The following is a 24,346-nucleotide window of genomic DNA, read 5'->3' as shown; positions in this document are numbered from 1 at the left end:
TTCAGAGCTGGAAGGGACCCTTTGGGGTCATCAAGTCCAGCCCTGGTCAAAGAAGCACAGTAGAGAATTGAACTCCCAACCTCTGTCTCCGCAGCCAGATCCCTAAGCCAGCACTTAGCAGTAGAGATACTTCACAAGACTTTCCTCTGTGCTGCTGAGATTTCCCAACTTCTGCCAGACACAAGACCTCTGCCCTTGTTTTTCCTGCTATTTTATTTTTTTTTTACCTGCTGTTTTACACAAGAACCTGCCAAACAGCTCAACCCCCACCCCTTTCTGGGGAATCTCGTGTTGGAAAGATGCCATTTTGCCCAGACATGGCCCTCCTTCTGCAGAGACTCGGATTTTCTTCTTTAAAAATGCAACACCCATTTCCATTCCATTTTTGGACTTCTTCAGAAGATTTGTGGAGTACAAAAACTGCCCTATAGCTAAATTCAACCCACATACGCTTCTGGAGAGGAGGGGTGGGGAATGTCATTTCATCAATCTGCACAGATGAAATTTCTCCAGCCTTCCCAACTCAACAGTGCTTTGCCCTTTGGCTTCAAGGGTCTGAACATCTGTAACAATGCCCTTTTTTTAATCCCCTATAGCAATCCTGTAAAAGCTTGGGCAGTTCCCAAGATAGCAAAACTCCCAAATCCTGGCCTCTGCAGAATCGGGATCCTCTCCGGCACCTGTTTTTCCCAGACTCAATTCCCTGGTGGTTTACGTCTCGGCGTCACGTCAGAAACAGGTTGGGGTTCCAGCGAGCCCATCGTGACACACGCTTATGAAATGTAGATTTCAATTTTCCAGGGCAAAAGAAAATACTGAAAGCAGTTCAACGAATGCCAAAGGGGCTTTTGGGGGGGGGGGAGGTAGAGTGAGATTTCTTGCAAGGGGGCTCTCACCCACCTTGGCATCTGTTGTTCTACAGACATGAAGGGTGAAAAGCAGAGATCAGAAAGTTTTTTTAGCAAGGTCTTTCCCAAAGCTTGGAGACAGGCGTGTAGGAGAAAAGGGCTCCTGGCCGATTCCCCTCTAGAAGCCTCTGGCTTGCAAGCTTGAGTTCACCTCTTACTTTCCAAGATGTCAGAGGGAGGAAATAAAAACCACCTCACCATCCACTGTCTTCGGACAAACGCTGTCTTTATGGCTTGGAAACGGGGATGAACACTGCGCCCTAGAGTCGGACACAACTGGACTCAATGCCAAGAGGAACCTTTACTTTTACCTAACCATCCAGAACAGATGACAATAAATATTGGATTTAACCCCTTTTTACAAGCTGAACATTTTCTTTGGAGCCCATCGGCTCCCTGAGTCAGCGGTGTCTGTGGAGACCAACCTGGTTGAGACGTTTCAGGTGCCCCTCTCCCGAAGAGGTGGCAGGAGGTACCTGCTTTTGTCATTGTGGCAGATTTAATTTCTGTACCGACACGTCTGTGGCAAGGGAGAAACCCATTTTCAGCTCCTCATTGCCGGCATGCTCTTATTCATCATGCATCCCGAATCTGTAATGAGATATTTGTTAACAGCTCTGATTAATAATCTTGGTAAAAAGATAGCGCAGAAAGACAAAGCCTGTGCAGAGAGGCATGAGGCTGGCATGGAAAGCGTGAGGAACAGTAATTCCCCAAAAGCATTCGTTCAGGCATACATACAAAAGAAGCAGGTGCAAAACAAAACGGAACAAAATTCACCCATTTGGTGAGGAAAAAAGAAGTTTGATGAAGCGAACGACTCGAGGCAGTTTCTATAAGAAGAACTAGGAACCAGCCTGCTAGCCAGGGTGAAAGAGATGAGATGCCAGCTTTGCAATTAGAAGCAGAGACACCATAAGGGAAAAAAAGCATTTGGTTTTCGGGAGATAAATGCATGATTTATTTCCAGGTGAACATTGCGGGCGGGGGATCGTTTCTTCGGAGGGATAAGATTTTATCACCTTTTAATTGCACAGCTAATGTCTCATTTCCTTACTTTCAAAGCCTCTTCCTGATTCCTTCTCCACGAACAGCAGAAGGAAACTGGCCCAGCGGGAGACCAAAGCAAAGCTTGGATAAATTCTGAAAGAAATAATGTTTCAAAAAGAATTGCAGAATTAAATAGGCAAATGAGAGTCAATAAGGCAAATTGTTCAGTCTGCATAATTAATACCGGGAGGAATCCAGCTTTTCTTGACTTGTAATTTGGATTAAGTGGGTGCATAATGTGAGTTTATTTTTGCTCACTGAAAGGGGAGGGGAAAATGGAGAGTCAAACCTGCGCAGATTTATATTGCATTTCCAGTTTAAGATGAACTTTATTTCCCAAAGATTTAAGGAGTTACACTGCAAAGATACCAAGTGGAAGGTGTGATCTTTTAAGTCATCTATGCAAAGGATCAGCTCTGCTGAAAGAACAGGTTGGAGGGTCATAGAAGCAAGGATCACAGAATAATGGGGCTAGAAGGGGCCTCTGAGGTCATCCAGTCCAACCCCCTGCTCAAGACAGGAAGGCAAATCAAAGCAGATCTGGCAAATGATTGTCTAATTTCCCTTTAACCTTGAAATCATCATGGGCTGGAGTCTAAGCTTCCAAAAGTATTTTGTTTTTGTTTTTCAAAACTGGGGGGGTTGAGGGATAGAGGATGAGGGGTTTGGTCTAGAATCTTTGAGTAGATAAGTAATTTGGGATCAATACCCCCCCAAAAAAGGAGGGGGTAACAGATCTAAAGTCTGAGTATTAATTTGGGCATCATGGGGAGAGAAGAAAGGTCAACATGCCCACAAACCATCTGCTTACCAGCAAAAGATTTGTGGTTTATTGGAATGTTGGAACAAGGGGTGGAATTGCTTCCCAGGGGAACCAAAACAGGTTGACACACCCCCCCTTGGATGACTCTGCTCTATTCAGGCTAAAACCTGGCTTGGATTCTCAGCCCCTCCCAAATGGAAGCACCAGCCCCTGCTGTGGTTGCTAATAGGTGCCCTCAAGTCAGTCCAACTCATGGTCACCCTATGGATGAGCGATGTCCCAAATGCCCTTTCCTCAGTTTCCCCACTCAGCTCTTGCAAACTCCAGCCTGTGGCTTCCTTTAGTGAGTCGGTCCATCTTGTCTTTGGTCTTCCTCATTTCCTGCTTCCCTCCACCTTTCCCAGCATGAAGGCCTTCTCCAGAGGTTCATGGCCATCTCAGGATGTGCCCAAAATAGGACAGCTTCAGTTTCAACGTTTTTCCCTCCAGAGAAAGTTCAGGCTTAATTTGATTGAGGACCCTCTTGTTCATCAATGGCGGTCCAGAGTTTCCACAAAAGCTCCAGATTTCAAACAAATCAACAAATCCAGCACCGCGTGTCAAACAAATCAAATTTTTCCCTGTTCGCTTTCTTAATTGTCCAGCTTTCACACCCATCCATGGTGATCAGAAAGACAAGAGCGTGTATGATGTTGATCTTGGGACACCTCTTGACACTTGATGGTCATTTCTAATTCCGTCATTGCTCATCTTCCAAGTCTCAGGTGTCTTCTGATTTCTTGGCTGTCATTTCCCTTTGGATTGCATTTGTTGTTGTTTATTCGTTTAGTCATGTCCGAATCTTTGTGACCCCATGGGCCAGACCAGGCCAGGCCCTCTGGTCTTCCACTGCCTCCCGGAGTTGGGTCAAAGTCATGTTGGTCACTTCAATGACCCTGTCCAACCATCTCGTCCTCTGTCGTCCCCTTCTCCTCCTGCCTTTACACTTTCCCAACATCAGGGTCTTTTCCAAGGAGTCTTCTCTTCTCATGAGATGGCCAAAGTATTGGAGCCTCAGCTTCAGGATCTGTCCTTCCAGTGAGCCTTGAATTGCATACTGAACCAAAATCTCTCTTTCCATTTCTTCATTGTCAACTCTGTAGAGGCACCACATATTTTTGTGGATAAACCTGCGTGAGGCATCTACCGAAGGGTTTCCCGAGGCTTTCTCCCCCGTAGGTCTAAAGATCTCACCGTTGAGCTCCTCCTACTACCCAGGAGCCTTCCTTGTTTCAAGAAGGACCACCCACTGCACTTCTTTGAACAGAGCCTCCTTACTTGGGAGCCCTGACATGGCTTTCTCGTCAGTTTTGAAAGCGGTGCTCCGAGCGGGCGGAGTTGGATAGGATCCTGCTTATTTAGGGAATTTGCCATGTGCTGCCGCTACTCAATTTAGACCATGCTACAGTGGTCTCCATTGTTCCTCCTTCTTCACCGATCGCTAGTAACAGACGCTTACCCCCTTTTGTACTGATGCAAGGAAGCCAGAAATAATGATTTCGGATTGCAGTCGGTAATTAAGTCTAATAATCTCCGACTCCCACCCCGGCAGGTTGGATCCTTTATTGTCGAAAACACTGCATTCAAAGCAGGCCTTGCTCGAAAGACAATTGATTTTTTCCAATTAAGAGCTGCTGGGTTTCAGAATCTGGCACCTTGCTCAAGGCCTGCTTGAATCATCTCTCCCAGCCTTTCAACCTTTTCCAGGGTCGGTGTGAAGTTCCCAGGTCCGGTAGATAACAGCTGCCTTGTGGAATTTTTTCTCTAGATTGTAACTAGACTGAGGTTTTATGTGTTGTTGTCGTGGTTTGTCATTGTTGTGTTTGTTGTTGTTGTGAGTGCTAGCAGAACATCCTCATCTACACCCAGGAGGACACCTTGTATGTTCCCGGGATCCTGCAGGAAGCAGGAAGAGGATGCATCTCTTCTGAGCTCAGCACAAAGCCCTATTTTAAAGCCCAGCCTTGTCTCATCTTTATTAATCCCCTGTCGTTTCGCACGTGCCGTCGTGAAAATCGCAGATAACACAAAAACGGGAAGGTGTTGTGAATGTTAATGAGATCACACAGGGTGATCGTTGGATGTTGTTCAACTCCCGTCCGGTTCGATGGGAATCCAGATTTGAAACTCCTCCGAGGTTGATACCTCGAGGCAGAAGGAGCTATGAGAACCAGCCCAGGTCAACTGGGCTGGAGCAGAGGGGTTAATTCGGTGGGTTGGTGGGTTGGATTCTTCTTTCATTGTGCTGTCAAGTCAACTCTTCGTCATGTTGACCCTTTTCCAGAGTCTTCTAGGAAGAAGAATACTCAGAAATGGTTTCCCCTTCCATTCTTCAGGGGGCGCCCTGGGAACACGGTGCAGCTGGCCCATGGCTACCCAGGCTGGCTCTTCATCCTTTAAGAGACCCAGAGGGGGAATCAAACTTCCAACCTCTGGCTCTGCAGCCGGAGACCCAACCCACCGAGCTCTCCAGCAAGCATATTCCAGCCCCCAAATCTCCCAGCCAGAAGATCCAGGGGTCTGAGCTTAAATGGACCCAGGATGATCCAAACGTTCCCTCAAACCACTCTTAACATTTATTCATATTGAAGACCACATCATTGAAAAGCAAAGGTGCAGACAAAATAGGAAATAATAATAATTGTAAAATAATATTTTAAACTGAAGAGGAGATGGAAGGGACCTTGTGATCATCAACCTCAGCCCCTCTCAAGGAGGCACTGAGGGGGAATCGAACTCCCAACCTCTTGCTCCACAGCCAGAGACCTGGACCACTGAAATATGATTTATATGACATTGGTAGAGCCAGAGCCCCTGGTAACCAGGCCAGTCTGGAACATTTTTTTAAAAAAAGATAGATTATTGTGCTTTGAGTAGAGTTTTAGTACAACTTGGGTTTTCCATTTTTGTACTTTCCATTTCTCAGAATAGCAATTTTTTAAAAGAAGTTGTATATTGCCTTAATGATGCAAGATGCCCCTGTTCTTAGCTTTAAATACTGTCTTTTAATACTCTTAATTATTGTTGTGTCCTCATTGTTTCCAACTTCAAATGTTGTTCAATGTTGTAAGCCACCTTGGGTCCTTCTGTTCAAAGAGAAAGGGGGGGGGGAATAAATTTTAAATAAATAATTAATGGTCAAATGTGTGCAGATCAGGGAGGTGGATGTGTTAGACCTCTTAAGGCTGATGAGGAGGGAGTTACTTCAGCCCTCCGTGTCTGCTCCGTCAACGTTTGCAAGGGTTCATTGTGTGTGACTGATGTAGGTTGGTGGGTTGGGATTCTTGACCTGTGCAGTCAAGCATTGCTCAAATCTTGGAAAAAGCCAATTCAGGGGTGGTGGCCCTTTGGCCTTCATCTGCCATTTCTTTGGCTGTTTGGCTCCCCACCAACTCATGCTTCCCCAAAGAGCTGGAGCATCATCTCCATCGTCCATACTCCCGCCGGCAGAGTTGCACCACGCTGCTCTCCTGTTTGAACCTCTTCAAGGGAAAGGAGGCGGTTTCCCTAGCAACCGAGCAAAGATTCGGGGAATAAGGCCATCCGCTCCCGCGGTGCGGCGGCGCTCAGAGGCCATGCCCCAGCAGCCAATCGGGGGAAATCGTCTCACTCACAGGTAAGTTAAAAAAAAAAACACCTAGAGGAGAACAAATTGAACCGCTTGACTTCGAGGAAAGCATCAAGGGGATGATGGCCTTTCGTAGCAGCCTTTGTTCTGACCTGTGACAGGTTCTTCCTGTTTCCGGACCAGTTTCCCTCAAATGCAGTAATTGCAAACTTCTGCAAGAGTTAACTGAGAAGAGGGTTCGGTTTCCAGGAACACAATGGTGTAAATCTAAACTGGGTTGACTTCAGCATTTGGAATTTTGCAGAAAAAGAAAGAAAGAAAGAAAGAAAGAAAGAAAGAAAGAAAGGAAGGAAGGAAGGAAGGAAGGAAGGAAGGAAGGAAGGAAGGAAGGAAGGAAGGAAGGAAGGAAGGAAGGAAGGAAGGAAGGAAGGAAGGAAGGAAGGAAGGAAGGAAGGAAGGAAGGAAGGAAGGAAGGAAGGAAAGAAAGAAAGAAAGAAAGAAAGAAAGAAAGAAAGAAAGAAAGAAAGGGGAAGGTGCTGAGTTTACACAATTTCAGTCTAAGCTCAAGACAAAAATCTTGTTTTCTCTTTCCATGAGAAGAGCAGAAACTCCAGGACTATCCTTCTAGGCAGCTAAATATTTTGTGAAGATCAAGAAACTAGAAGAGGAGGAGAATGAGAGTTATTTGGGAGGGGGGGTTAACTAACTGTTATATATACTTTGGGGGCAAATAACACATATAACACTGACACAAGGTAGGCAACTGAGAAAAAATGACAGTTGCACAAGGTTGCTTGCTTGATCTTTAAAGCTCAGAACCCTTCAATATGCTGCTTTCTTTCTTTATCTCTTTCCCCATCTGTGTCTTGTGTGTGTTTATGTGTTTGCTTTTCAGAAGGAGAAGACATGAGTTTCGCACAAAGACAGTTTACGCCAAAACCACAGAGACCTTGACAAGACTATCTTTCCTTGTCTTGTTCTTTCCTCAGAGCAATTAATCTCACGAGGCTCCCTTGCCTCGGTGTCTCATCAAGTTCAGCCCCCAAATGTGATGAGAATCAAGCTTCTGTATTCTTCATTTCTTTATCCCGGTGCAAAGCACGGATCCAGGTGGGCTGCTAGGTCTCAAGGCTTGATCCAGGACAGGCCGGCCGTGGATAAGGCAGAAGAGAGGTAGGAGTGACATGGGAAGGGGAGAGCAGCCCGAGGATCCTTCAGGGCATCACAGAGCTAAGAGGGACCTCCAAGGGTCAGCTCCTTCAACCAGCTGCCAATGCAAAAACACACTCTCAAACATTTGCCACTCCAGCATCTGTCATAACAGACCTCCCGGCCTGTCCTAGGAACCTCCAACACAGAACAATCCAGGGTAGGCTCACATGCTAGGTTAATCTATTGTGAATGAACAACACTAGGACGAAAACAACAGAATGGAATTTAACAGGGAGAAGTGCAGATTTCTACACCTGGGGGGGGGAAGCCCCAAATACAGAGTTACAAGATGGAGTGGGGGTAGTTGGTTCAATAACACCACAAGTGAGAAAGATCTTGAAATTATCATAGATCAAAAAGCTGAATATGAGCCAACCGTGTCAAGCAGCTGCGAAAAAGGCAAATGCCATTTTAGCACGCATTCACAGAAGTACAGTCTCCAAATCTCGCGAGGGACTAGTTCCCCTCTATTCATCAGTGGAGAGGCCTCACCTAGAGCAGTGGTTCTCAAACGTGGGTCTGTCTAGGACTGCCTTCACCACTTGCTGCGCTGGCCAGGATGTCTAGAAGTTGCAGTCCAAGATCATTTGGGGACTCACATTTGAGAACCACTGACCTAGAGTCCTGGGTCCAGTTCTGGACACCGCACTTCAAGAACGATGCCAACAAATTGGAGTAAGTTCAGAGGAAGGGAACAAGGATGATCAGGGGACTGGAAACCAAGCCCTGGGAGGACAGACAGAAAGAACGACATGTTTAGCCTTGATGAAAGAAGATGGAGGGAAGATCAGAGAGCACTTTTCAAAGACCTACTTGGATCGTTCCCAAGTACTTTCAGGTTGAGTGTGTGTGTATTTCTAGAGAGAAATGTCCCCCCCCAAAAAAATGTACTTTGCAAATCAAAAGCAACCCATTCAGCAAGGGGAAAGTACGGTATTATCACTTCTGCTTTAATGCAAGGCCAAACTTTAAGACTACCTACTTTGCTGATAAGATACAATGAGAGAGCTAAATTAGATAAATCACACCTAGCAGCGCCGTGTTCGTAAGGATGGTTAATTCAGCAGCGGCAGTGAAAGGATTCCTTCGTATGACTCAATGGTTGTGAATAAATGTTTCCGACCGGTGATCCAAAATATTTGGAAAAGGCATTTTGCTCTGTACAAAATCGCAGGGAAAACGGGAGAGGCGGCCATAATAGCAAATGGAAAGTGTTCGGGTGTGGACAATAGTGCGATTCAAAGGCGATCAACCTCACTTCGAGGCTCCCGGAATAGGCCTTCTGCAAAGTGCTGTACATTAAGAGAGGCAATGTCTGTAAATCATTGCAGAAAGGCGCCAGGAAGGAAGAGGAGCGCATTGGAAGACTCGGAAGGCCCACAGAGTACAGCCCCTCACAATATCTTTCTTTCCTAGCCCCGTTGAAATGGACAGAAGGTGGCGCATACCCCTGGCGCAACATCTCCCATTGCAACTCCATCACCCACCCACCCATGCGCTTGGAAGATGGCGGGCCACCTCTGTGTCAGCAATCCACGTCCATGGAATAGGGCAAAGAACGACCTAAGACGCGTGAGAAATGAGGCCAGTCATGGTTAGGCATGGCTCGGGACTCTTCTGGATGCTTTTTTTAATGACAATAACTAAGTTACATTTGAAAAGTAACAACCACTAGTAGTTATAAAGTCATGGTGCTATTATGTGACTCCTGGTTGGAATCCCAACAGGGATTTCAAAGTAAGTGAAATAGTTCAGTAGCTTTATCGATTCCACACTCCCAGTAAGTTTCCGTGGCTGAGTGGAGATTTGAACCCAGGCTTCCTGAGTCCTAATCCATCCTTCTATCCACTACACCACACAGGGTATCCAGTTACAAAGTTACTTAATCTCAATCTTAGAACTGCAGAGATGGAAGGGGACCCCCAGGGATCATCCAGTCCAGCCCCTATCAAGGACGCCCAGTGGGGAATCGAACTCCCAACCTTTGGCTCCACAATCAGACTCCTAAACTACTGAGCTATCCTGCAATTTGAGAACAAGTAATGTTTTCCCGTTATTTTCAGAAGCTGTCTGTTAAGGGTGTTTTAGATATTGTTTAGAAAGCAAGACTTTTCACGATTTATGCCATTTCTTTATTAGCCCTCAGTAGCAAAACAAGCATTGTTTCATTTTAAAAAATATATATTTTCTTGAGGGGTAGTTCCCTGTATTTTTCTGGCATCTATTTAATGGGACTGCAGCACAACAAATTCATAATTGACAATGTTGTAAATTACATTTGCAGGCAAAGTGACGAGAATGATAATTTGCCTGCTGCAAAAATTATGACTCGCTCCATGAGGTGCTTGTAAAAAAAAAAAAAATCCCAAGTTTTGGAAGGAGGAAGAGCCAAGAAGTCTTTTCAAGTTTGGATCTTAGTGTTGCCTGAACCCTACGAAGCTGCTATTCGGGGACATGACTCAAGGGATAGGATTAGCCGTTCTTTGGGGTAGGATGAGCTGCCCATATAGATGCATGCAAAAGCTGTACAATTCCATTTTTGAGAAGGATCTTAAGTAGATGCCAGAGGACAGCACAGCTTCTCCAGAAATGGCCCACGTCGTACTTGTTTTAGGAAAGGCTATTTATTTCTCTCTCCCTCATTCTCCACAAAAACTCATATTGCCATCCTCAGGCATACAATTCAGGAGCTTCCGTTTGCGAGTCCACCATTGGTCGTGTTCCTAACTTCAGAATCAACACTGCAGCCACACACTGGGGCAATTGCTACCTTCTGTTTATAGCCAGTGGGACGTGGTGGCGCTGCGGGTTAAACCGCAGAAGCGTCTGTGCTGCAAGGTCAGAAGACCAGCCATCGTAAGATTGAATCCACATGACGGAGGGAGCTCCCGTCACTTTGTCCCAGCTCCTTGCCAACCTAGCAGTTCAAAAGCATGCAAATGCGAGTAGATAAATAGGTACCACCTCGGTGGGAAGGTAATGGCATTCCATGTCAAGTCGCGCTGGCCACGTGACCACGGAAACTGTTTACAGACAAATGCTGGCTCTACGGCTTGGAAATAGGGATGAGCACTGCGCCCTAGAGTCAGACATGACTGGACTCAATGTCAAGTTTATAACCTGGTATGATCCTGCTACGCTTGATGGAGCGAGGCCTATGGGGCCTGTGCAGTGCGAAATACCAGAATTTCATGGCATAGAAATTGCAGATCCACGTAACTGAAGAGACTACATTCACTATCCTATAAGACACCATAGGCAAGTGGGAAATAATTTTAGTTCTGGAGTGACTGGTGAACGGCATCGTCCTCCAACCACTAGGTAATACTTTTAATTTTGAGGCTAAATGGCTCGCCCTACATAGGCTAAACAGCACCCCATCTTGTCTGATATGGAGTTGACCATGTTTCCGCCTGCATCTGTTCTCAGCCAGAAAAAAAGTGTGTCTTTTAGGGGAATAACAAAAGGAAAGCTGGATGTTACCTCATTGGAAGAGACATTTCAGTTATGATCTGAAGCGTACACCTTTGACCTGAGTCTGCGGCCTGTTCCAAATAGGTCAACACTAGCTTATAGTTGTAATTCTTCAGTGGTCTAAAACAAAGCTATCACTCCTTGCTTACTTCTTGATCAGGCGACTTGTCTCCCGGTTTAGATGCAAAGGTTGGGAATCTGTTCAAGGTGCAGAACATATGTAGGCAATCATGTTCAGGACCTTGGAGAGTTCCCGGGAGCAATTTCAGCCTCCCTACAAGAAAGATTCAGAGCTTCCGGTCCGGCATAAGATTCTCTGCTAACTGACTTGAAACAACCTTATACATACCTATCAGAGATGATTCTTTCACTCTCATATGATGCTAAGGACAGAACAGAGAACTCACATATAAAGATTCCTCCAATAAAGAACTGCTAGATCGTCAAGGGTATGAATTAAGGTCCAACACCCCTAGAAGGCACTGAGTTGGGGGAGGCTACTCAGAAAAGTTATTGCTGGGTGGATGATGGGACATCAGATATCACATGCTAATGGATAGCTCATTGGTTTAGGTCTCTGGCTATGGAGCCAGAGGTCAAGAGTTCAATTCCACCACTGCGCCTCCTTGACCGGGGCTGGACTGGATGATCCAGAAGGCCCCTTCAAGCTCTGCAGTTCTTTTCTTTAACTGCTGGATAGCTCGGAGGTTTAGATCTCTGGCTGTGGAGCAAGAAGTTGGGAGTTCAATTCCCCCTCGGTGCCTACCTGACAGGGGCTAGACTCAGAGACCCAGAAGGTCCCATCCAGCCCTGCAGTTCTAAGATTATTGTTACATATTCATATTTTAATATGAGTTTTGGAGTTCTTGTCCTCCCCGAGTGGTCCAAAAATCACCTTCTAATGTTTCCGAATCCTCTGGTTAGTTATGAGTAGAGGAGAAACAGGGAGGCATACGCAGTCCTGAGCAGATGCTGCAGCACGAAACGGCACCAAAGCGCACTCGAAGGGGAACAAAATGCTACTTCCCCGTGATGCTTCCTGCCAGGCAGTTGTAAAAAGTCCTTGACTGGCTGTGTTCTAGTGCTCCAAATTGTTTCATACCTGTTCCCAGATGAGACTCTGAGCTGGATCCGTGGCCAAAAACCATCAGCTATTGAACATCGCTAAATAATACATGGCTGAGAGGTTACCAACGTAGTATACTAGGATGTTAACAGAGAGATATCTGCTCATGTGGGAATGATATGCCCTTAGCCATTCAGGCTATGCCTCAATCCTTTTTTATTTTTTTTTTAAAGGAAGTCTGAGTGATCTTCCGGATTCTAGCCCAAATAATGCCTCTTACTTTGTGGTTGGCGGTGGGGGGATGAATTCTTGGCCGTGCCCAAAAAACCCACAACAGATTTCCAAGGAGTAACAATGTCAGTTATTTGAGAGCCAACGGTGCCGTGCAGCTGCAAAAAAGGCCAATGAAATCAAGTCTCCAAATCCAATGAAGTGCTAGTCCTCCTCTGTTTGGCACTGGTTAGGCCTCCTCTGGAGTCCTGTGCTCAGTTCTGGAGACCACACTTGAAGAAGGATGCTGACAAACTGGGGGGGGGGATCAGAGGAGGGCAACCAGGATTATTAGAGGACTGGAAGCAAAGTCCTGGGAGTACAGACTGAAAGAACTGGGTGTGTTTAGCCTTGAGAAAAGAAGACTTGAGGGGAAATAGGATTGCATTCTTCAAATACTTGAAAGGCTGCCCTACAGAGGAGGGGCAGGATCTGTTCTCCATCATCCCAGAGTACAGAGCACATCATCATGGGCTCAAGTGACAGGAAGCCAGATTGAGGCTGAATATCAGGGGAAAAACATCTTAACTGTTAGAGCAGCACAACGAGGGAGCCCAAGACTTTGGAGGTGGTGAGGGCTCCCAACACTGCGGAGGCATTCGAGAGAAAACCAGGCAGCTGCTACCTGTCCGGTTGCAACTCCTCATCTTTTCACCTGTCCTCACCTGGCAGGGTCTCCATCCAGCTGTTCTTCATCCCGTCAGCCAAGGCAGTTCTAAGATTTCCTGTCCTTGGGTGAGAGGCAGAATATTTTTTGCTCACGTCATCCAAGGGGGGGGGCAATGTATATTATGTTCTGCACACCAGCACAGAAGATCCTGCTTTGCATCTCATCCCTCGGTGTATTTTGATGATCACTAGCAGAGAACTTCAATGGCAAACACATCAATTAATCTCCACTTATTGACTCTTCCGCTTTGAGGCGGCGTCTCTTTTATTCTTCCTTCCTTCTGGCATTTCAGATCTTACGCTGCTTTATTACTTATTTATTTATATATTTATTTATTTATTTATTTACTTACTTACTTACTTACTTACTTACTTACTTACTTACTTACTTACTTACTTACTTACTTACTTGCTTGCTTACTTAAGATTTCCTCAAAAGAGCTCAGGGGAGCCTCTAATTCATTTCCCTCTCTCCCTTTCATCCGCACCAAAGGGAGGGAGGGAGGGGGAAGGAAGGGAGGGAGGAACTTTGTAAGGTAGGGGTTTTCTTCCCTCTCTTTGTCTGAATTTTTATAGCACTCGTCATTCTTTGAAGGCCTCCAAGTTTAAGGGCTGACGTAAGGTCACCAAGCCCCAACTAGCTGCACGCTGATCACATGCTTTGCAGATGTGCTCCCTCAAGTAGGAAAAAGTGTCTGTTTGTTCTATAGGTAATTTTTTCACCTCCTCTAGAGTTTGTGCAATGACATCCCATAATAACAAAAAAGGAGAACATAGAGAACCAGGGGGAGAGAGAAAGGCAGATCCTGACCTCTTACAGTGAAGTTTTGAAATAACCACAAAAAGGCAGCAGTTCGTTTGCACGTACAGAGAGACACCCTCTCCATCCACAGGGGATCAATTCCAAGCCCTGATCCTTGTGGATGCTGAAAAACATGGATTATAGAGAATAGCCAACCCTATAAAACATTGGATGGTCTCTGGTTCCCTCTAGAGGCCAGTTCTGATAACTCCATCTTTAGAAATATGTGTTTCTAGGATTTTTAAAAAAATATTTTCAGACTGTGGATAAGTCAATCCGCGAATGCTGGTCCCGCAGATAATTAGGTTCTACTGTACACACATGCTTAATCTTAGTAGTGTAACTTCTCCAGTTGCAGCTCTCTCTTTTAGATACTGTGTGTTATTCTAATTTCCTCATGGCTTTTTTTAACGTTTCCATTTTTATACCTGAGAACATCACACTGAGCATGAGGCACATGTGTAGTTGCTCCAGGACCACACCAAGACCCCAAATTCAGCCCATAGTGTTTTGTTTCCAAGTAGCATTACGTAGAGTGCCTCTAGCATTGGGACGAGCTTCTCTCATTACCTCCATGCATTCCTGAGTACATAACAGCAAACAATAAGTCATGTATCTATGTACTGCGCCCATGAAGCCAGTAGGTCCCGACTTTGAGTCATTGGACTGCAAATCCCAGAAATCTTAGCCAGAGCAGCTAGTGGTGAAGGCTTCTGGGAGTTTTAGTCCAAGAACATCTGGGCACCCAAGGCTGGGAGCCATAGCATTAAAGGGACATAAGAATTTGTTCAGTTCGGTGGCAAGGGCCGGCCCATTTGTAGTCACTGTGGATTGATCTGAAGCTGTGTTCCTTTTCTCTCCAGCTACAGGACGCTCCCGGTACAGAAGTATTGGCTTCGACCGCAGAGGAATGTGTGAACCAACGAGGAAATGCTGAGTTGGAAAGTATCTGCAGAAAGGCGTCCATGGCTGGTGTTGCTTCTCATTCAGCTTTTGAAAGGCGCTCGCTGTAACCCAACCGTTTTTGTCCTTGGGGGGGAAAAGAAGATCAGACGCATGCCTCGTAATTACGAAGACAAGATAAAAGCTTGTACTAGCATGCCTGTTCGAAAGCTGGATTCGTTTTAGATTCATTCTTCCAGTTGGTTGTTTTCTCCTCGTTCTGCCAATGCCCCAAATCTTTTCTGGTTGTTTAGCGTGCACGGAGGATTCGCGAAAAGAGCTTTCGACGTGAGCATCAGGCCAAATTCTCTCCCTCTAGCCAAGCCCCAAGTGTTGTGTGGGCCGATTGTGGATTGTTGGTTTCCAGAGTGTCTGCTACAGTGTTTAGGTCACAATGATCTATGAAGACGCTTCTTAACAATCACCTCTTAGCCCAGTTTGTTTGAAGGTTCCGCCGATTTAAAAAAACTGCAGAACTCTTGCGAATTGCAACGATGGTCCATGTTTTTTGTTGACTGGGTGAAGTGTAGCTTTCAGTTGAATCTTCTTCGTTTGCATTCCATTTCTTCACCATACAAGCTCTCTTTCTTGGTTGTACAATTTGATTCTGTCGTCTTCTGACTTGGGGTACTGGAATAAAATTCCCTGTGTTCATATTGTGTCATTACTGCAAGGTCAAGCCTACACTCAAGAACGGCAGTCCAGGGAAAATGCAAACCCTAATTATGAAATGAGACGTCTGAAGCAAACGTCGTCTTTTACGCTTTCCTATTAAGAGGTTGCAGATTCAACGCTGAAAGCCTGCCCATTTTGTTCCAGGGTTAATGCTATCAGATGGCAGTTCAGGCTTTACTTTGGTGATCAGAGATAAGAGCTGGGACTTCACCACTGTATAACAGCTGTATTGATCCGCTCTTATCTCCGATCATTGAAGAGAGCTTTTCCCCTCTGTGGAGTTTCCTAAGCTTTGCCAATCAAGAATAATAAACATCCCCCAGTTAAGATGGTGAGCAATCACAATTTTTCACTAGCCACCATGGCCATCTTGGCAAATAATTTTGAAATTCCCAGAAAGTGTTGTTCAAGTCAGGAAACTTCCCATTCAGAATTTTGCTTTAGAGGATGGTTAAGGCCATCCCTTCTGACCTAGAAACCAAGGATTTGCATTCAAGAACAAATTCTGGGAAGGACCTGCTTCAAAGCTAGCCATTCCTCTTCAGAATCACTTGGAAATACACTTCTTGATTTAGTCATATCCCCAGAACTGTTCCACGATTTATTTCGCCGAGTGTAGGAACAAATGCCACGGCTTCCGTGAATTGCCAAGCCAATCCGGCTGGAACGCTGCCATCCCGTGGGCACCCAGCCACTGGAAGGGAACTGGTAAGGAGTGACTTAGAGCCCTCGTGCTCAGTGACTCAGATGCAAACTCTCTCCATGGGGCCCCTATAGCTATCTGAGTCTACAGCTTCTGTTTGCAATGTTGAGGGATAATAATACAGGCTGGCAGAGAATGCAAAACTTGACACGTTGGAAGAGACCAATAATTTGATGGCTTCTCTCCAAGAACGCTTCATGTCGCTAACTGCCTTTGGAATAAGCATGTTAAAAAAATGCTGGTGGGTTTGGAAAACCAGGCAGTGGAGGAAAATCCATTGCCCCGGAGATCTATATGTTGCTATAGGCAACATTTGGGCCAGCGCAGACCCTATTTTTCTGTGGCTGCTCCCAAACTCTGGAACTCCCTCCCACTGGATATGCCAGGCTGGCCCCATCTTTGTCTGTCCTTCCATAAGCAGGCAAAGACCTTTCTCTTCAGGCAAGCTTTCCCTGAGTGACAGCCTGTCGAGGAGAAAATAAAGGGGATGGTTTCTATTTTGTTGCTTCGAAACCTGTTTTTAGTAACGCTTTCAACTAACATTTTTAATATACTGTAATGCCATTCCTTCTTTTTGAAATATTTAAATAATTTACTCTTTCTAGCTTTTTAATAGTGTGTGTTTAATGACATAAGCCACCCTGGGGCTTTTTTTTTTCAGTAGATGTGTGGGGGAGAGGAAGATCATTAAGAATAAATAAATATTTCGGAATTAGCCTTACGCACATGCCCTCCAAGTTCAGCAAGACCAAAACATAGCAGCTAGATTGCTACCTGCAGCTGGACTCAGGGACCACCCCGACCCCCAGGTGTTCATGGACTACAACTCCCAGAAATCCTGACCAGCACAGCTAGCAGTGAAGGCTTCTGGAACGTCTAGTCCAAGAACATCTGGGGACCCAAGGTTGGAACCATGGGTCCAAAACACGGGTTCCCAACCTTGCGTAACCAGATGTTCTTGAACTACAACTCCCAGAAGCCTCCACCACTAGCGGTGCTGGCCAGGATTTCTGGGAGTTGCAGTCCAGGAACACCGGGGTTACGCAAGGTCGGGAGCCCCTGCCCTAGAACCAATTCCTGCTTTGACCCTGTCCTCAAACAAAATAAGTTTGGAATTTGGGATTTGTCTGAATCCAGCCTTGCTTGGAGAGTGCATTTGGGAAAGGAACTCCCTGCTAGCTGAAACTCCTCTTCTCCCATACGTTATTTTTACAAATTTTATTATGCCAGCTCCAAGAGCTAATTAACAGGCAATTGTTAGCAGACCTTTTCTCCTGCCAGGTCCATTTTAAATCTGCTGTAGGTCTCTAGACCTCATGCTTCACTGAAACGTGCAGGGATCGCCTCATTTCTCCACGTCCCTGTTCCAGATCCTGCCCTGTCTTACCCCCTGCCACGTGGTTTGGTGTCTAGAGGGAAGCCAGCTCCTGGCTACCCTTTAGATTTCATGCCTGGACAAGGCATGACCCTCCCCATGCAAACCCCTTTGGAGTTCCACAAGATGCTTCAGCTGCCTTCCTTCATTGCTGCCCTTCCGAGTCTCTGTCTTCTTATTTCTCGGCTTCGGCCTTCCTTTGGATTGAAGACTGAACCAAGGTATTCAAAACGTCTCAATATTTCAATTTCTTCACGGTCAACAATATAGCTGTCTAGTTCTTCTGTGGTCATCATTTTGGTCTTCTTCATGTTCAACTGCAAACCTGCTTTGACACTTTCTTCTTTCAGTTTCTTTAATTTCCAAACATTGCTGCTTTCTGCCAGTAAGATGGTTACCACCCAACCAGAGTAGGCCCAGCGAAATCAACTGGTTTACAGACTCGATGACTCATTTCAATTTCATGGTAGTCCAAAAGTCCAACTCTCCCACTGAGAAACGTTGCCTGCCATTATTGTGAGAATTTGTGGAGAGTTCATTATTTCTCAAAGGTAGCAAATAGGGTTGCTTTTAATGGCTTAAAATGACATCAACTCACAGGTCCCACTCTAAGCTTGCAATTTGCAATAATGAGCAGCCACCAGTAAAGAAGATGGTTTTCTCATCATGCAGCAATTTCATGTCTTTGTGCCCAAGAAGATCAACCAATAGTTTGGCAGCAATTTGCTACAAGTATTTATGCCACTGGAATTACATCTATGTAACTGCATAATAAGATTCCAAGCAATTACTTTTTTAAAAAAAAAATCTAAGTAGTACAAGCCATTAAGGGCATTTTCCCTTAAGTGTGTCTTTCTATGCAATCGGGAGCCTGCCGTCGTTTGAGGTTTTGTTTGATGTAGGTACAGTCGAACCCCCACATCCATGGAGGATTGGTTCGAAACTCCCCCGCAGATGCTGAAAACTGTGGATAATAGAAATGCTATTATAATAGTGAACCCTATACATAGCATGGTCTCTAGCTCCCTCTGGGGGCCGGTTCTAGTATCTTAATTATTAGATATATATACACAGACCATATTTTTCTGTGCATAAGACGCCCCCATGTATAAGAAGCTCCCCACTTTTCTAATCCAAAATTAAGAAATCTAAGTGGGGCTTAGCAAGTGCAGGGGGGAAGGGATCAAAGCGCTGCAGGATCGCTTTGATCCCTGCTTTCCCCTCCACTTGTTTTTGTTCTTACTTCCATGTATAAGATGGCCCTCAATTTTTAGTTTAAAGATTTTAGACAAGCTCTTCTCCTATCTGCCTTACGGTCATCTCAACACTCACAACAGGGCAAGAGAGAACACCCCAAGCCGGTGCTTGAACCATGTCATCATCTTCCTCCACCCCTTTGGTCAAGCAATCATCTCTGTGCCTAGCAAAGTATGGAAGTTCCAAGATCTGGCTTAAGGTGTTAGTGAGCCTTCTAACGACCCTTCACAAAGCCATTACATTTTGGCAGCTGTTCAAGAGGTGGAGTTGATGGGTCTATTTCTGTTGGGTCTATTCCTCCCTGTGGGTTCCCTTCATCCCCTCACCCAGCCCCCCCTCTCCCCATCTGAGCTGGGGTGATGGCCATGTTTCAAGGTCATGGCCTGCAAAGTGCAAAGCAAAGCTGGGTCTCCAAAGGAAGTTCTAAATGTGCACGCTCTTCATACAACTCCCGCTGGATGTGCTCAGCCTGAAGTGGCCAATGAGTGGATCAAGATGTTTCTCCTTCTTCTCTCTTCTGTAGCCGACCAGCAGCCGGGGGTGAACCTTTCTCCACAAAGCGTCTGACCCAGTTCTTAACACTCAGCTCCTGGAAAAACATCCACTCTCTTGATATTTCTGTAGGAAATCCTGTCACTCTGAAGCTCAGTGGAGGGAATCTTTCTTCCCTTCTCTGACACCAGCCTGTCCAAACTTTTTCATGGTCCTCTGCACCAGAATGGCAAATAGCAGAACGGAGAAGTTCGAGCCAAACATCGTGAGATGCTAGCTTTGCATTTAGAAGGTGATAAAACATTATCTCTCCAGAACATAGAAAGAAGATCGGTGATTCTCTCATGGTGACCAAACATAAACAATAGCGATTGTGAAGGTCAAACAAAAGCAGGCTAATGTTGGAACTTGTGCTGCGACGGAACATTATGGGAAGATCAAAAAAAAAAATTTCCTTACCGCTTAAGGAAACTTGCCATAAATGTGAGTACCGAGTTACTGGTTCAGGCCAGGAAGTTGTGTTCAGCAGGAGGACCAGAGATGGCACATAAATAATTCTGCAGATGATTCTTCCCCTTTTTGCCTCCCACCTTTCCAGCTTCCTTGATTTTGGCAGCTTCGTTTGAAGGGAAGGAAGAAGAGATTTGTTTCTAGCATTCTTTAGCTGCTTGAATCTACAAAGCTGGGCTTCTGTCTCTGAAGATGGAGGCGGTGGAGGAGGAAGAAAAAGAAGAGGAGAAGGCAGAACCAGGTATGGAGGCTACAGGAGCAGCAGGAAAGGAGATGGGCAGGCATCCGTTTTGCCAAAGCTAAAGAAAGCACTGAGCAGGGGAAGGTCTGGTGCTTTGTTTCAATTTGACAAAACAGGTTGCACGAACCAAACCATGCATCCCCCAACACAATTTTCCAGCAACGTGATCCACCACACTGACACTAGGACACACCTAGGTCTCACGACTAGCTACCGCTGATGGCTCAGCCTCCCCTAGATTGACCCTGACCAAGCGATCTACTTTTAAAGCTGTTTACTGCATCCTGCAGCAATGAGTTCCACAGTTGAACTAAGTGCTCTGTGTGAAGCAGCACTTGCTTTTATCTGCGCGGCTCTCGTAGATGATTCTGGTTGGTTCTAGTAAGGTAAGATCGTGCGAGAAAAGCTTCTCTGTGCTCTCCATTTCCATAATTCTGTATTGTGCTTCTCTTTACTCAATTTCTTTTTCTTTTGACAGCTTCACCTTTCTTATCTGAAGCTTGCCAAAAAAGAAAAAAAGGTGAGTGAGGAGCCCAGGTGGAAGCATTTGACCAGGTTCTGATTTCCTTCTGGGTTTAAACCGTTCAATTCAATTGACGGTTGGTTGGGAGTGAGTGACGTGCCGGGTTCCTCGGCTGTCAATCCACTCTTTACCTCGCCATATGGGCAGCGGTGGTGGGTGTTCACACATGTCCAAACACCAAGATACAGTTTTAGGGCTGGAGCGAGCCAAGCTGTGAATTTTCAAGGAGGCCCTCCCACCCAGTTCCAGGTGGGCTGTGGGTGGTGAGTCACCACTGGGATGAAAAAAGATCGCTTGCGAGTGATGTAATGGAGACGCAGCGCAAGTCCAAAGCTTACCCCCAGCTCGGAACGCGGCAGTGAGTTGCAGCTACAGTTCTGAGACCCTCAGAACATCAGAGACAGTTGCCATAAAAGAGACGTGTTTTAAAAATAACTCTTTACTCGTTTCATTAGACTCAAATAATCGGAGAATAAAAATCTTTCTGCTTTCTTGGAACATCATAGGAAAAAGTTGACCAAGCCCAGTCAAAGAGACGGAATTGGCTCAAAAAAAACCTTCACAAATTTAGCTTCCAAGGCAAAACTTTAACAAAACAATAAGAGATCGAGCTTTCGACAGGAGGCGTTTTCCTGTTGAAAGCTTGATATTTTATTGTTTATTAAAGTTTTGACTTGGAAACTAAACCTGTGGAGCATTTTTTTGTTTTGTTTTTTGAGCCAATTCAGTCCCTTTGATCAACTTTGGCCAACTTTTTCAGTTACAGAAGAACTGAATTGGAAGGCGCCTATAAGGCCATGGAAATCCAGCCGCAAAGGTAACTAAAATAGGCAGTGTTTGCTTGCTTTGAATCTGTTGGCTTGTGGTTTTTTTAAAAAAAAGACATAAAGGAGGGGCTAAGAATGTATTATAACTGTAAAAGTAACTAAATTAGAGTTACATTGAAAAATTGGGGGGGGGAATATCCTAGTGGCTGGATAGCTCAGTGGTTTAGGTCTCTGGCTGCGGAGTTAGAGGTTGGGAGTTCAATTCCTCACTGGGCCTCCTGCGAGTAGAGCCAGCCTGGGTGGCCTTGGGCCAGCTGCACAGTCCCACAGTGCCCCTAGAGGAAGGGAAGGGTAAAGCACTTCTGAGTCTTCTCTCGCTGGAAACCCCTGAAAGGGATCCAGCGTAAGTCTTAACCAACTTGATGGCATACGATGTTAGTGCATTACAATCCTCCTGGAATGGCATCCCTTCTGATGCGCACTTATGGACACATCCATGTTCCAAGTTCTCTCTTTTCCCCTCCAGCCTCCCTCCATAGAAGTCAATTAGGATGGAAGTTATCCTGTTCCACTTGGGCTCAAGGGTGTCTACTAACCTGATCCACAGTTACAACCTCCAGGGATGGTTGGCACATCCCTACAAAGATGAGGAGTCTCCTTTTTCCAAATTCACTTCTGCAAAACCAACAGAGTCCAGAAAGGCACCTGTCCCATCATCCTGTCTCGGCCCATCCCACTGCTCCCCCATCATCTCCATCTCCATCTTTTTTTGCTTTCTTACCCATTCCTTTTTAGAACGTTGTCATGGGAGAGCTGGGGGGGGAAATTAAGCGGGTGGAGGGTTAATTCAATTAGAAGCCATTCTAAAGAGGAGGCAATTAGGGTATTGATCGAGAGAAGTGCCAAGTTAATTGGGCATGTGACACATTGACATTTCCTTCACAATCAATCGGACCCACCCCACCTTCAAAGGAATCTTCTTGAAACCTGGGAGAACCACAGTGGGGTCAAACGTCTAATGGATTTCATGAGCTGATTAGAGCTGGTGGCTCCTTTCATGTTTTCTCAATGCCAAAACGCTTCCTGACAGCGGTGATTTCTTTCACCCCCTTTCTGAAATATGGCTTTAATGGAAGTCTTTGATGGAACCCAGTTGAGTCTTTTGTGGGACTTTTTCATGGGGAAAAAGCCTGTGGTCCCCCCCCCCTTTGCTGTCAGCTGTCCTTTCTCATCTGAAAGAGGCTTAGAAATGCTCTGTTAGAAAAAAGAAGAAGGAAAAACAAAAAGTCAATTAACAGTCATTTACCAGGAGAACCACCTAAATCTAGCTCTACTTGTTTTCAAATGCCAAGATTCTGGTCTCACCCCCAACTATAACTCAAGGGAACATCCTCAGTGGGGGAATTAAAAACGCCCTTTCCTGCTTCCTGTTCTGTTTGATCTTCCACTTTAAAAGACAAGTAACAAAACAAAATCTGATTGTCATGAAAATGCTTGAAATGAGAAGCTGGCCTGTTAAATCTTCTGGCTCTGGGTGAAGAGCACCCACTTCCTGTCCAGATCATCAGCAGGATGGGAATACTCAAGGTGCAGACCTGGCCGGCGTTGGGTTTCCCCATTCTGAAGTCTACGTTGTCTCAGCTGCCTTGGAAACCCTACGAGGGTCACCGTAATTCTCAAGCAACTTGAAGAACCCTAACACATCCCTTCAGAAAGTCTTCCTGTGGTTTGCTTGTGTGATCCGGCTTCGCTTTCCTTCATCCATCTTGAGTTTTTGTGGCTGTCTGTGGAAAAGTGTGGGAAGGAACCTCCTGATTCCGAAGCTAATGCCTTCTGCTCAGTTAGTTGACTTTGAGAAAAGATTCAGGGTTTTGAGCTTGGCTTTCTTAGACACCCCAAGGTTGTCTGGTCAGGTGGGTTTATCCACTGGCCCACCTGGGAGATGTGAGGTGGTGGAGATCCTTCATACCTGACCGAACTGTTTCAGAGCTCCAAATGTCAGGGCCCAAGCCTTTGGTTTCTACCTTTGCATTGTCTCAGCGAGCGTCTGGAGCCTCGGATTCCCCCCAAACGTCTACCTCCTCTACGCAAGTGGGTTGTTTCTGTGAGTGGAAACGGCTCAGCGCCACAGCCGTCCCGTGTGCACTCGACACAGGCTGTCAAGGTAGCACAAGACGGCGGGAGCTGCCAGTGGCGTGAACCACCAGAAAGAGGCATCAATCATTATTGGAAGGAGCTTCTGTGACAGAACCATTAATGCTTTTCTTTTTATTGCCACGCAGTGGCCATCAGGACGGTGGAAAGGTCCATGAGTTATTTGCCTCAACCGCCTGGCAGTTATTAAAATGCGTGTTATGCTGTTTCCCTGCAGAAACCATTTTACGCACACGCAGGGGCTGTGGGGTGGTAATACCACCACCCCACACCACACTTCACAAAGCCTCTGAGCAACATTTCATGCCACACAGATTGACCCTTTTCTTAATGTGTGTTATTGCTCGCAACATCACTGTTATGGCTCCTGGGCACACGGAGGGCTTCGGGTGGCTACACCACTGGGTTGTATTTATTCCACAAGCAGAGATAGCACGCCCCATAAATCTAAGGCACAAACAATATGGAAATGCTTTCCCATAAACGATTAATCACAAATGTGTTGGGTCGGTGGTATCCATCAACTGAACCTAGCCAACACAGAGAAGCCACCAGCAGTCTGAGATGCAGGGGACTCCTCCGAAGCAATGGAGCAGGAGGGGAGACCTGGTGTTCCATTAATAATAGCTGATGATACAGTCAAAGCCTCAAACGTTATCATTAATCATCACATCTTCATAGCCAGGCTGCTGTTACTGTTTTCATTCTTCTGGTTATGCACCGATTTCTCCACATGGTGCAATACTGGCAGGTGAGAAAAATGCTCTCTTGGTCCCTCTAGTGACGCATTCTGATAGTGCATCGTAGAAAGATTTCTTTTAAAATGCAACGAAAATTGCTTCTCTTGCCCCTTAGGATCAATAAAAAGCATGGAATAGAACCCAAA

This window comes from Pogona vitticeps, chromosome 14 (assembly GCF_051106095.1).
Source record: "Pogona vitticeps strain Pit_001003342236 chromosome 14, PviZW2.1, whole genome shotgun sequence".
Taxonomy (NCBI): Eukaryota; Metazoa; Chordata; class Lepidosauria; order Squamata; family Agamidae; genus Pogona; species Pogona vitticeps.
Note: the sequence above shows the minus strand (reverse complement) of the source record.